The following is a 14184-nucleotide window of genomic DNA, read 5'->3' on the forward strand; positions in this document are numbered from 1 at the left end:
TGATCCACCAAAGGAGAATGAAAAGAAGTCAGACATGCGAAAGAGCATCAGAGAAGCCAATGAAGGAGAGATTATACAAGAGAAGCATATGGTCCATGATGTCAGCATTTTCAGAGAGGTCAAGGAGGATAAAGGCACAGAAGCAATTAGATGGAACATCTAAGATGCCAGTGGTAAGATTAGAGGGAGCAATTTCAGTCCAGTTGTGGGGTCAGAAGCCAGATTACAAGGATCTGGTGAGTGAATGTAAGATAAGAAAGAAGGATAAACAACTTTTTCTAAAATTTTGGCTTCAGAGGGAAAAGAGATATGTTAATAACAAGGGAATGTCATGGTCAGATGGAAAGATAGGGGTTTAGGGAGGGTGGAAATCAAGGAGATTTGGATATATTTGTAGACAAAAAAAAGAGGCCATTATATAAGGCTATAAGGAGAGATCTGGGATGAAAGAGAAAAGCAATGTAGGAGGCAAGCTCCCAGAGGCTGATCAGAAATGTGTTACTATAACATTGACAGAATAAGAATGAGGAGAGAATGAATCAGATGATGTCTGTAGCCCTTTCTGACATTCTGTGGTCTAAGGTCCTTTCTAACTTTGCTATTCTACATTCTAATCTCTCCTCCAGCCCTAACACTTCATATTCTATATTTTAAGGTTCTTCCAAATTTCATATTCTATGTTCTAATATCACTTTCAAACTATGACAAAGGGAGAAAACTCACAAAACAAGGCAGGATACAAAAAGTACTAAATGTGTGACCCAGAAAATAAGTGCTATGAGTTTCTGAGGAGGAAAAGATCACTTCTGGCTGAGATCATAAGTAGGAACCCATGCTTAAAATTATGAAGACAAAGATCGGGGTAAAAGTGGTCTGAAGAGATTTATGAGGATTGCAGGAAACTCAACAACCAATTTAGACTTTTAAAAAATATCTAGTGAAGATGGAAGCAAGGGCAGATTAGTCAACAATAGAGGAGGAATAAAGGCATGACAAGGAGCTATCAGAAGAGTATCAGAAAAAGCCAAGACCGACCAGGAGAGCTAAGGATGACAAAAAAAATTAAGTCATTAACAAGGAAAATGGGAGGATCAAAGAAAGAATAAGAATGCTACTACTTGGCATAGATGGGATGCTAACTGGCAAGAGAGAAAGTTTAGGGAATATTCAGCTCCTTTGTCCCAAAGAGAATAATCTTTGTATAACCAGTAGGTGGCAAGGAAGGCAGCTTGACCTACCAAATTGTTCCCTGAGCTAAAGGTATGTGAAGAAACCCTTCACATGGGTAAAGTGTCCCTAGAGCTCATTATCCCTTTCTTATGGAAGTTCTTCTAACTGCAAAATAGCTGCCTCCACCCACCATGCTCACTCTTGTGGTATTTTATTAGATTTTAACAGGAGTATCTTCGTCTCATTTTTTTTACCAGGCAAACTCTAACACTGTCCTCCAGCCTTTGCAATAGTTCTAGAATGGCTCAGAGCACCCAACCTAATTCAGCTAGGCAAATGTCTCTCTCCAGAAGGGAGATTTCACTGTTCCCTGGCCCTACTCCTTATTTTCTCTATATTTGTTAGCCTTAAGTAAAATACAACATATAGTTTAGAATTGTTGCTGGCTAACAGGGTTTTTATCATAGGTTAAGAGCTTAAAAACAGTGGCAAGACAAAGTCAAGACAACTGGAGATGGCCCAGGATGCAGTGGGTGACCGTGAGCTTTCTAAATTAAGGTCTTTCCCAAGTCTCAGTTTGTCTGAGGCAATGCCCATTAAATGACTAAAGATTGGGTCAGAATTGAGACAAAAGTTATTAAATAGCCATGGAGACATTTAGCTTCTTCCTGGAAGAGAGAGGGAAGAGATAGGGAAGGACTTTATCCCTCATCTCTAACCAGCCAGCCTCAATCAACAATGCAGATTTCACCCAGAACATAGCTCATTCTCACCTCTCACCCCCCCCCCACCACCACAACCCAACCCAGAACTCATATCATGTTGGCTAAAATCTCTCCTTTGGCTCCCTATGGCCCCATACTGTAACTTCCTCCTTGTGATGGCTTTCTCCTTCCCATGTGCCTGACTTCAGGGTGTTTCTACAAACGAGCCAACAATACATGGTCTCTCATGTAGAAGGGTTTTAGAATGAAAGGAATCTCAGAGCTTGAAAGGTCCTCAAAGTTCTCTAGCCCAGACTCTATCCCTTCCTTATAGCCTCCCATCAGTCTCTGCTTAACTCTAGTTAATGACAGGGAACCCACTATCTGTCAAGGAAAACTATTGTACCATGGGGCAGTTTTAGGGGCAATTCTCCCTGGCTTTTTTTTGGTATACCTAATGCCAGAGGAAGAGAAAAGAAGAAGCCTACTGGAAAATGGCACCATTTCATTCATTGGCTATTGCTAGGAGACAACTTGTGCCTTCACACAGTCCTTCAAGTGCAAACCATCTTTTCTGTGATTTGTGGAATAGTCATTTTCTAAACTGTCATGACATGTACTCAAAGCCCTGCCAGGAGGTTTGAACAGCAACCACTAGTAGGCTGTGGTTTTAAGTATGCAAGGCACTCTCCCTTCACCTAAAATATCTAGCAAAAAAAATATCCCTGATCCATTACAGGAACACATGATAGCCATAGAGAAAAGTTGGGTTCTTGGATCTTAGTGTCACTTTTGCTAATCACACACGGTGTGATCCTGAGCAGTCATTTTCCCTTGTAAGGTCTCAGTTTTCTTCCTCTCTAAAATGAGGGGAAAAGAGTAAATGACCTGGAAGTTCTCTTCCAGTATCAACATTCTCTGAATGGGATCTAGGACATTACTACCATTCTGACCAGCCAGACTTGAAACCTCATTGTCCTCAACTCCTCACTTTCACCTGGCATATCCAATCTGTTGTCAAATATTATTTCTATTTCTATGACCAGGTCTTTCCTGTGCTTCCCCTTCTTTCTACTCACACAGTCACCACCCAAATTCAGACCTTCCTCACCACTCTTCTAAATTTCTGTAATAGACTCCTATTTGCTCTCCCTGCCTCAAGTGTCTCCCTATACCAATTCATCCTGCACACAGCTACAAAAGAAATTTTCTGAAAGCAATACCATACCCCATTAGAATATAAAAAACCTTGAAAACAGGGTCTGTTTCCTTTTTGTTTATGTATCCCCAGGACCACCATGCTCTTTCCCTACTCAGTAAACTCCTGTGGCTCTCTATTACCTCTAGGAACAAATGTAAAATCCCTTGTTTGGCATCCATAATTCCTCAAATCTAACCCTCCTTACCTTTCTTATCTTCTTAAATATTCCTCTTCTCAAAGCACTCTGTGACCCAAACATTATAGCCCACTTGCTGTTTCCTATACATAATACTTCATCTCCCATCTGTTTTTCCACTAGCTATCACCCATTCTTGGAAATCTTTCCCTCCCTCCCTCTGTTTCTTGAATCATCTGGCTTCTCTCAAGACTCAGTTCAAGTGACACTTTCAGCTAATTGCTCAGTGTAGAGAGTGCTGTACCTGGAGTGAAGAAGGCCTGGGTTCAAATCCAGCCTTAAACAATCATATGCTTACTAGCTGCAGGACCCTAGGCAAGTCATTTAACCTCTGTCTGCCTTTCTTCATCTGTAAAATAGGAATGATAATAGCACCTACCTCCCAGGGTGGCTATAAGGATAAAAAATGAGATATTTGTATAGCATTTTGCAAACCTTAAAATTATATATAAATGTTGGCTATGATTATTGCTTTCTACAGGCTTACCTTATATATGTATACTTTGTCTCCCCCAATTCAGATCATAAGATAATAGATTTAGAGTTGGAGCTTACCTCATTGGCATCTAGTTCTCCTCCCTCATTTTACAGAAGAGGAAAGTGAGGCTTCAGAGAAGTTAAGAGATTTACCCAGGGTGACATGGTATGTGTCAGAGTCAGAATTTGATCTCAGGACTTCCTGACTCTTTCCACATTACTATTCCTAACACCACAGGAATTAGGATGTAGGCCTCTTAAAAGCAAGAACTGTTTTATTTTTGCCTTTGTATCTCTCATGCCAAGCATGTAATCTGGCATACAGCAGGCATTTAATAAATGCTCAATGATTGAGTCCCCTACTCCCTGCCACATGTCCTGAAATTCCACCATTTAGTTCAACCAGTTAGTGTATAGCATAATCCATGACCCTTCTTCTCTCTGCTTCACTATGTAAATAGAGATTCCCAAGATAGAAGTATAACACAATAAGCCAAACCTAGGTGTATGGGCACATTGGTTGTATTCAATATTTGTTTACTGATTATGCTGAAGAGTTGTGCTTGTGGTTTCTCTTTTGTTCCCAAAGTGAATTTGCCTTTTAAATATCTCCTTTCTTCCAATATCAGAGGATAAGGTATCTCTCCTCCTACCCAGAGCTAACTCATCCACCTATGTCTTGGATTCTGCATCTTCCTCCTCCAGAGATCTCCCAGTACATCTGGAGTGTATGTCTCTGTTTCCCAAGAATGCATTGTCTCTGACCCATCCAGTAGTTCCCCTTCAATACTACATGGCTGACTTGGGGTGGGGAAGGGGAAGGAGAGGGAAATTCCTTCCCCCTCCCTTGACTGCAGGGATTATCTACACAACTTGCAAACTTCCCCACTCTCAAAAAGCAGAAATGTGCCCAGGATTTAGATATTTAATGGGAAGGGAGGGGTGAAGATGGGGGTGGCTAATTTGTTTGTTTAGCTAATCTCAATCCCTTCTTGATTTAATCAGACATTCCCGTTCACAAACACACACACACACACACACACACACACACACACAGGATTTTACACTTCATTAACACATTAAAACCTCATCATGGTGTAATCTCAACTGAGCAGGAGGGGAAATCGCATCCTCCTTCCCTCCCATGTGAGTGCATAGAGGAAAGTGTGATACATTGAGCTTAGGAAACAGCTAGCTCCTAATCCAGTTTGGTTAAAAAGTAAAAGTGCAGAAAAGGGATTCATATAAAATAAAGATGAAAATGCAGGTTAGAACCAGTACATGTGTGTGTATCTCTATCTCCATATCTATCTATGCATCTATTTTGATTTATCTCTAACTCTATAGATATATGGGAGTATGATGTAATGAATACAAGGGACAGCCCTGAAGTCAGGAGGAAGTAGTCTCAAGTCTTATCTCAAACACGTGCAAACTTTGAAGCCAGGAGCAGATCACTTAACCTATCAATGCCTCAGACAACTCTCTTAGACTCTAACATACAAGTAAGTTATTGATCTGTGTCAATAGATGGTATTTTACACATCCAAATTTTCCTACCCAGGAGAAAATTACAGGTCTGGACAAAAAATAAAATATATTCCTTTGGCTTCCATTGTTGCCTCTCTACAGATGATTCCTGATCTTTTCTCCCCCCACCCCACCCCCACCCCTTCATGGAGGTTCTGTGCCCACCTTTCCAATCACCTGTTGGACAGCTCCACCTGGATATACACTGGACAGCTACAATTCGACGCGTTCAAAACTAAACTCATCGTCCTCCACTCAAAACCTCTTCCTCCTAATTTCCCTCTTGCTGTTGATGACACCCTCATCTTTCCCAGCACCCAGTCTCAAAACCTCAACATCCTCCTTTGCTCTTCTCTCTCCCCCAGCCTCTACATTCAATGAATTGTCAAGTCTTAACCCCTCCCTCCTTCATTCAGAGTATCTTTTGTAACTGCCCCCTTCTTTCCACTAACAGTGACCACTGCACATCAAGCACTAACCCCCTTGTACCCAGATCACTACTGCAGCCCCAGAACAGGTGTCCCTGACTCCACTCACTGTTCTCAATCCATCCTGCCAGAGTAATCTCCCTAAAGCACTTGACCATATTACTCTCCTATTGAAACATTTTCAGTAGCTCCCTATTGTCTACAGAATGAAGTCTGAACTCCTGATTTCACTGTTTGAAGCAATCTAAAATCTAACCCTAACTTACCTTTCCAGCCAGCCTCACTTCACACAACACCCCTTGATGTATCCTTTGTTCCCCCAGACAAACTGACATACATATTCTTTCTGGAAACAGTGGATCAAATTCCCTCCCACTTCTGTGATGTGCAGATATATAGACCACCCTCTGTCCTCTATGCCCTTCAGTCTCTTTTCCTTCAAGTCCCAATCCAGGTGCCACTTCTCCAATGATGCTTTCTTTAACTCTGTCCCCTCTCCCCCCAACTGGAACGACACAGTTGGAAGGCACTTTAGGCATCATGGTGCGGTGGAAAGAAACACTGATTCTAGTAAGGGTAGAGGACTGAGGTTAAAATCTTACCTCCAGCACTTACTACCTACCGTGTTTCCCCGATAATAAGACCTATCCCGAAAATAAGCTCTCCCCTTACTGTGTAAGATTCCTCTAAAATAAGCCCTCCCCAGAAAATAAGCCCTATTGAGATTGCTACTGTAGCGAAGGTGATCCCTGCGCTACATGCTACATTACGGTACCCTCTGTATGCACCGTTCCCCTCCCCCCCCAGTGAAACGCACACCACGCTCCAAGCTGCATCCAATCAGAGCTGCAGCAGTGAGCGCGTCATCCTGTTCTTCCCCAGTGATTTGCTTGCTGGCGCCATTGAGAGCAGTGCCGCGGAGGAGAGTTGAGGCAGGACAACATAAGCCCTCCCCTGAAAATAAGCCCTCTGGTGTTTTTCTTTCCCAAAAAAATAATAAGACAGTGTCTTATTATCGGGGAAACACGGTATGTGACCCTGGGCAAATGGCAACCTCCCTGGGCCTCAGCTTCCTCACTGCACAATAAGTATTGGACTGAATGGCCTCTGGGATCCATTTTAGCTCTAAAGCTATGATCCTACTCCAACTTGTGTCTGAAAAAGGCATATCTGAGAATCAGTCATCCAACTTTTGTTTGAAGATGCCCCACTAAGGGGAAATACACTTATGTGACACCCTTAGGGATGCACAACTAGTAAATGCCAGAGGCTGGATCTGAACACATGTCTTTCTGACTCCATCCCCAGTGCTCTATCTACCAAACCATATAGCTACCTCTGTAATCTTAGGAAGATTTTTCCTTATTTCAAGCCTAAGTTTTTCTCATTGCCATTTCCCTTCTGTATCCCATCTGCAACGTCAAGGGACCAGATGCAAATCCCAGTTCTGTATAAATTTGAGCAAGTCACTTAATGATCTGTTTCCTCATATGGGAAATGAAGATGGTGGATGAGCTGACCTCTGACACCCCTTCCAGCTCCAAACCTTTCATTTTATGATCTGTTTGGTACCTCTTATGCATATAACTTTCATCATACCTATCTGTATATATTCTATATATTCCATAAATGGAGTCTACTCTAAGCTCTTTAAAGGCAAAGACTGTTGTTGTTGTTGTTATTATTATTATTGTTATCTCGGCATTCCCAGGACTGAATGTGGGACCCTAGACATAGTAGGGGTTTAACAAGAGCTTAATGAATTGTATATTGAAATAGCATCTGGAAGGCTAATGTTACCAGGAAGGAGTTGGAAGAGGGGAAGTAGAATTCAACCATGCTCTGCTTAAAGAAACATGGCATGCAAATATCCACGGTGTTTTGCATATTGTAGACATTTAATAAGTGTTTGTTTAATTGAAATGAATTAAAAAATCACTCTGATGTACAAAGAGCCCTAAAGGGAGCATCTGCCCTCAATTAATGTCTAGGGTAAAAGACTGTACAAACTGAAAAGAACTTTAGAGGTGATCTAAGTTATCTCTTTATGTCCCCCACTATACCCACCCAGGGTAGGATAAGCACAGGATAGGCACTCAGTAACACTAATGATGATGATGAGAGCTCATACTTACAGAGTGCTTTTAAGTTTACAAAGTACTTCCTCAAAGGAGTCATCATAATAATCGATTATGCTTCTGAACTATCCTTTTGCTAATTTTTTCTGTCCTTGGGTTTACTGTCTTTGTTCCCAAGGAGAAGTGGAGATAGCTATCTTTAAAAAAAAAAAAAAAAGAAAAATCTTTGTGATATGCTAAGAGATCTATTGGGGACAAAAGGCACCAATGAATTACCAGAATTATGGTTTCCCATAACATCAAACCTAGAAAGAGGGTTGGGGAGTGTCAGTGACTCCCTGCCTCCTATCCACAGCCATAGGCCAGCATTCTCTGCCACCCACACTCTACCTCCTGAGTAGTTGTCCCTGGAAACCACACCAATGCTCCAACAGCAACAAAGGCCTTGGCTGCCTCAGAAAAGAGCTGCCCTGTTCCTGTCAGCAATAATGTTTTTCTCTTCCCAGCTCAGTGAGATGAATGCACAGGGGAGCCCCACATTGGAATGAATGAGATTAATAGGCTTTATCTGTTCATTCAGCCATTGTGAAGTGCCATCATTGCCAGGGCAAAGAGGCAGAAAGAGCAAAAATTGCTCCTTTTTCAAAGACACAATGGTGTTCCCCTCCCCATCCCACCCCCACCCCCAAGCCTTCTCTTCAGCTGATTTACTATCTGCTTCCTTATAGAAAGACAGATCTGGTTTAGGAGTACAAAAACATGGGTTCTAGTATAGTATCTGACCTTGAGTCAGTCTGTGACCTTGAATAAGCTTCCCCTCTCTGAACCTCAGTTTCCCCACAGAAAGAGGCAATCAGCCTGTATCAAGTATTCTTAACCAATTTTGTGTTATTAATCCCCTTGGTGGTCTACTGAAGACTATGGACCCCTTCTGAGACTAATGCTTTAAAATGCATAAAGCAAAATACATATGATTACAAAGGAAACCAATTGTGCTGAAATACAGTTATCAAAAAAAATTTAACCAAGTTTACAGATCTCAGAATAAGGACCCCTGGAGATGATCTCTAAGGATATTTTCAGCTTTAAAATTCCATGTTTTATGTTCTAAGTGCCCTTCCAGCTCTAACATTATATATTCTATGTTATTATAGCTCTTCTAACTTTGATATTCTGCATTCTATTTTCTAAGGCCCATTCAAGCTCTGACACTCTATGTTCTAAGTACCAGAAAAATTTAGGTAATTGCTGGCTTTTTATTTTTCTGAATGGGGAGAAGGAAGAAAGTCTCAAGTCTCAGGATGGAAGTACGGTAAATGCACCAATTTTCAAAAAGGCAAGAGAGTAGAATCTGCAAACTACAGGTAAATGAGTTTGACTTCAATTCCTGGCAAATCCTAGACTGTATTGTTAAAGGAATTTGAGGCAGGGTGGAAGCATTGATGAAAGGAAGCAGGGACCACAAAGAGTTAGCCAGCATGGCTTCACCAAGGAGAGGTTACGCCAGACTAGCTTCATTTCCTTTTTTGACAGGGTTATTAGGCTGTTAAGTCAGGGAAGCATTGTGGAAATGGTTTAGCTGGATTTTAGCAAAGTATTAGATAAAGTCTCTTATGTTTTCTTGTGAACAAGTGGAAGAGAGGTATGCTAGATGATAGTACAATTAGGTGAAATCTGAACTGGCTGAATAATCAAAGGATAATTATTAATGGTTAATTTATATCAATGTGGAATGAATTAATTAAAAAGCATTTATTAAGCACTAGGTTGTGTCAAGCATTGTGCTAAGCTCTGGGGATACAAATAGAAAAATCAAGGAAGTCCCTACTTTAAAGGAGCTCACACTCTTAACTGGGAAAGAGAAAACACATAAAATATAGTTTCATCTTCAGGGAGAAAGGAAATACCAGGAAGATTTAAGAATGTGGATCCAGAGAGGCGGGAGGGTAGAGAATCAGGGCAGAACCAAGAAACTTTTCCCAAAGTATCCTTTATAGCATCAATTCCAGCTTTGATATTCTGTATTGTATTTTCTAAAGTCCATCCTAGCTCTTAAATCTTATGCTCTAAGTACCACAAAAATGCAGGGAGTTGCTGGCTTTTAATTTTGCTGATTTTGCTCCAGCCATCTCTTCATTTGCCAATAGCTGCTCTGTTCGGTTTCATATCTTTCCTAGCTCTTGTCTCTTTTCCCATTCTTCCCTCTACTGCTCTCATTTGGTTTTGTTAAGTCATTTTTAACTCCTTAAACTTTTGCTTTAGTTCTTCTAGGAGTTCTTGTTGGACTTTTGCCCAAGCTGCATCTTTCTTTGAGGCATTGTTTGTAAATATTTCTGAGTCTTTCTCTACTGTATGGCGTAAGCTACTCTGTAGCCATAATACCTCTTCATGGTTGAGGTCTTTTTTTGTTTGTTTGTTTCTTTGTTTGATCCTTCTTCTAGCCTACTTCTGGACGTTAGACTTTATGTCAGTGATGGATGTTGCACATTTCTGGAAGGTGAGAGATGTCTAGCCTGCATTTCTGTCATCACATATTTCTGCCACTTTCAAAGTTCTGGCTGGGGACTTGAAAACTTTCCATGCCCTCAAAGTGGTAAGATTCAGGGGGAGTTCTGTTCACTGTCATCCTGGCCTGAGTTCTGCAAGTTCTTGAAACAAATTTGGGTCTACTGGCTTGTTTTTGGTTAATAGTTTCAGTACACGATTGCTTGATTCAGTCACTATTGTCCCAACGGGCAACTCTGCAGGTTCAGAATGATTGAACTGCTGGCCCCTCTTTGGCTTGGAATGCTACACTTGCTCCTGGGCTCAGAGCCACACAGCTACCATATGCTTCCCAAAACTTGTTCTGTGCTTCATCACAGTTAGAGCCAACACTCTCAGCTGCTCCTCTCCACCCTGTATCTGGGACCCAGCACTGGCTAGTGGGCAACAGAGTTGCTAGATGGTACTCTTTCCTGCCTCAACTGCTTACTCAAGGATCCCCTGGGATTTCTTTCTGGTGCCCTATCTCAGCCCTTTCTTAGTCCCTGAGAACTATAACACTCCCTACTGCTGAAGCCAGGCTCATTCTCATGGACAGATACCCTCCTCAGAGTCCATAGACCTCTCCCTCCATCACCCCAAGCTGCCCTGGGTTGGAAAAAATAAAAATTCACTGTCACTTCTATTTTCCCAATCAGAATTCAGTCTGGTGTGTTCTCTAGCTCCTTGCTGAGGAGATTGGGTGGGTGGGTGGGGGGAGTTAGACTCTAATGTTTCCTTTCTCTGACAGCCTTTGTTTGGTTGAGTCTACCACCACCATCATCATCATCATGCCCATGTACTTGGTACCCTCTGGAACTCCCCTTTCTTTTCAGCTTCCTTCTGTGTATTGTCCTTGCCCATTAGATTGCAAGCTCTTTGAATGCAAGGGCTGTCTTTGTTTTTATTATTTGTGTCTTACAGAGCCTGGCACATAGTAGGTCTTCAATAAATGTTATAAATGTTTATTGTACTGTATATGGCAAGGCCTACTGGTCCTCCATCTCATGACAAGGAATAGAACTGCTGATTCCCCTTTTATCCAAGCAGTATGAGTCATACAGCCCTAATGGGTCCTAAGTGGGCAGGGACTAAGAGAGTGACCAAAGGGAAGGTAAAGGAGAAGTAAAAGGAAGTCCAGGTGGAGTGTCTCAAGGATTTGTGTTTGACCCAGTGCTATTTAATATTTTTATCAATGACTTGGATAAGGGCAGAGATGGCACAGACATCAAGTTTGCCAAAGACTAGGATAGATGGGGGGACTAACAAATCAGAAAACAGAATCAAGATCAACAAGATCATTTTTGACAGGCTAGAAGAATGAGTTGAATCTAGTAATACTAGATGGTTCAGTGAATAGAAAATGGGGCCTGGAGTTAGGAAGATTCCTCTTCCTGAGTTCAAACCCAGCCTCAGACATTTACTAGCCGTGTGATCCTGGGCAAGTCACTTAACTCTCTTTACCTAAGTTTCCTCACCTGTAAAATGAGCTGAAGAAGGAAAGAGCAAACCACTCCAGTATCTTTGTCAAGAAAACCCCAAAATGAGTCATGGAAAGCTGGATACAACTGAACAACAACACTCACATTCCCAAAATCAACCTCACAAGTGTAAGGTATGGCTAAACAACAACTCACATGAAAAGTATCTTGGAGCTGTAACAGATTGCCTGTTCAACATGAGTCTAAAGTGAATGCGTCCTTTGATGCTTGGTTGGGTCTATGATCTCACTGACAGGTATGTATTCCTTTCACTCATCCATGCCTTTTTATCCCATGTATTTGTCATCTACATCATCCCATAAATATTCGACAGGGAGTCTATTCAACATGCTTGAGCCATTCCTCTAGATCTCTCAACCTTCAGGGGCTACCAATGGGGCACTTGGAGCTATCAATACATGTATCTTGAACAGAGACTCCAATTTGATAATCAACCAGGCCCAGAATTGAACAGGAGAATAAAAACAGGCTGGTTTCCAGGCAGGAGTCAGTGTGACATCACAGCTGAAAATGCTAATATGATCTCAGACTGAGTTAAGATAAATTCAGTGTCTGGTACTTAAGAGGCTATAGCCCCACTATGCTCAGACCACAATTGCAGTATCATCTTTAATTCTAGGCACCACATTTTAGGAAGGACATTTATAAACTGGAAAGCATCCAGAAAAAAGGTGACTGAAATGGTGAAGGGTCTTCAATTTGGAATAATTTATTTAGTTCTGAAGAGTGTCCATTATTTAGGAATGCCATTGACAGTTTGGAACACAGATGAAGCCAACTAAAATGTTTTTTCGTTTTGTAGTTTTGTTTTGTTGCTTTTTGGAGGGGGGAAGGTAGGGAAATTGGGGTTAAGTGACTTGCCCAAGGTCACATGGCTAGTTTTTGTGTTAAGTGTTTGAGGCCGGATTTGAACTCAGGCCCTCCTGACTCCAGGACCTGTGCTCTATTCACTGTGCCACCTAGCTGCCCCAGCCAACTACAGTGTTAAGGGCACTAGAGACCATGTCATGCTGGGATCATTTGAAGGGACCTGGAATATTTAGCCTGAAGAAGAAAAAACTTAGGGGGGCACACATGTTTTCAGTACTATCTTATGGAGGAGGGCTCAGACTTCTTAGCCACAGAGGGAAGAACTAAGGAGGTGCACTGAAGATACAGAGTTGAATTTAGGTTGGATATAAGGAAATATTTCCTTATAATTAAGATGAACAAGCTACATCAGAAGAAGAGGAGTTCCCCATCCCTGGAAGTCTTCCAGCAAAGGCTGGATGGCTACTTGTCAAGCATGCTGTAAAAAAAAAAAAAAAAAATTCTTGTTCAAGACCAGATTGGATCTTGAGATTTCTAAAGTCGCTTCTGACTGTATGATAGTCTAAGTTTTGCTCAGTTTTCTGGAGGCAGGCATGTCCCGCTTAGGTGAACGGTGCTCTGGCCAGAGCCAACCCTTTAGGGTTTCCCAGCTGAAAAAGATCACTGAATCACAGATTAACTGAATATATGGTTATGGACCACAAGCGCCACCAAGTGGACAGAGAGCAAAACAAGCCTTGCCAAAAAAAGACACACGCCAAAGTCCTCTATGAAAGTCATAGAAAGTCAGGGGGGAAAAAGGGGCCTCAGAACATTGAATTTCAGAGCTGGAAAAAGCTTTTGAACATAAAACATAAATGTTCAGGGCTGAACAAAATCTTGGCAATCTTGAAGTCCAACCCCCTTATTTTACAACTGGGGAAACTTGAGGCCCAGAGGAAGCAAGAGTCATAGGATTTTAGGGTTTGAAGGAACCCCAGAGGTCAATAGAAGTCCAGCTCCCTGATTGTTGTATGCCTTCTGAAGTCTAGAAAGATACAGTGATTCCCTAAAGTCAAGCAACCTTGGTCAAAAGAAAGCCATATGGTATATTGGAATGAACCCTATTATTCACAGTTCACTACCCTCTCTGAGATTGTCTTCTTCTCAGCAAAACAAAGTGACTGGACTAGATTTTGTCACAAAGGCTCCCTACCCTTAGAGTTCTGAGCTTGTTGGAAACTCTGAGGCTGTTTAAAGAAGTAAGACTCATACAAAAAAAAAATGAGAAAAATTGGTTAATAAGGAGCTAAGTTTTGGGGTACGAGAGCAATACTAAGGCCTTCTGCTAATTTCCTTCTCACCACCCATCTCCTCTCCTTCTGTACTCTCTCTCTCTCTCTCTCTGTCTCTCTCTCTCTCTGTCTCTCTGTCTCTCTCTCTCTCTCTCTGTCTGTCTCTCTCTCTCTCTCTCTCTCTCTCTCTCTCTCTCTCTCTCTCTCTCTCTCTCTCTCTCTCTCTCTCTCTCTCTCTCTCTCTCTCCCTCTCTCTCTCCCTCTCTCCCTCTCTGTCTCTCTCTCTCCCTC

Source organism: Petaurus breviceps, unplaced genomic scaffold (genome assembly GCF_028583685.1).
Source record: "Petaurus breviceps papuanus isolate PSGF00001 unplaced genomic scaffold, PetGlider_PUasm1.0 98, whole genome shotgun sequence".
NCBI classification, from domain to species: domain Eukaryota; kingdom Metazoa; phylum Chordata; class Mammalia; order Diprotodontia; family Petauridae; genus Petaurus; species Petaurus breviceps.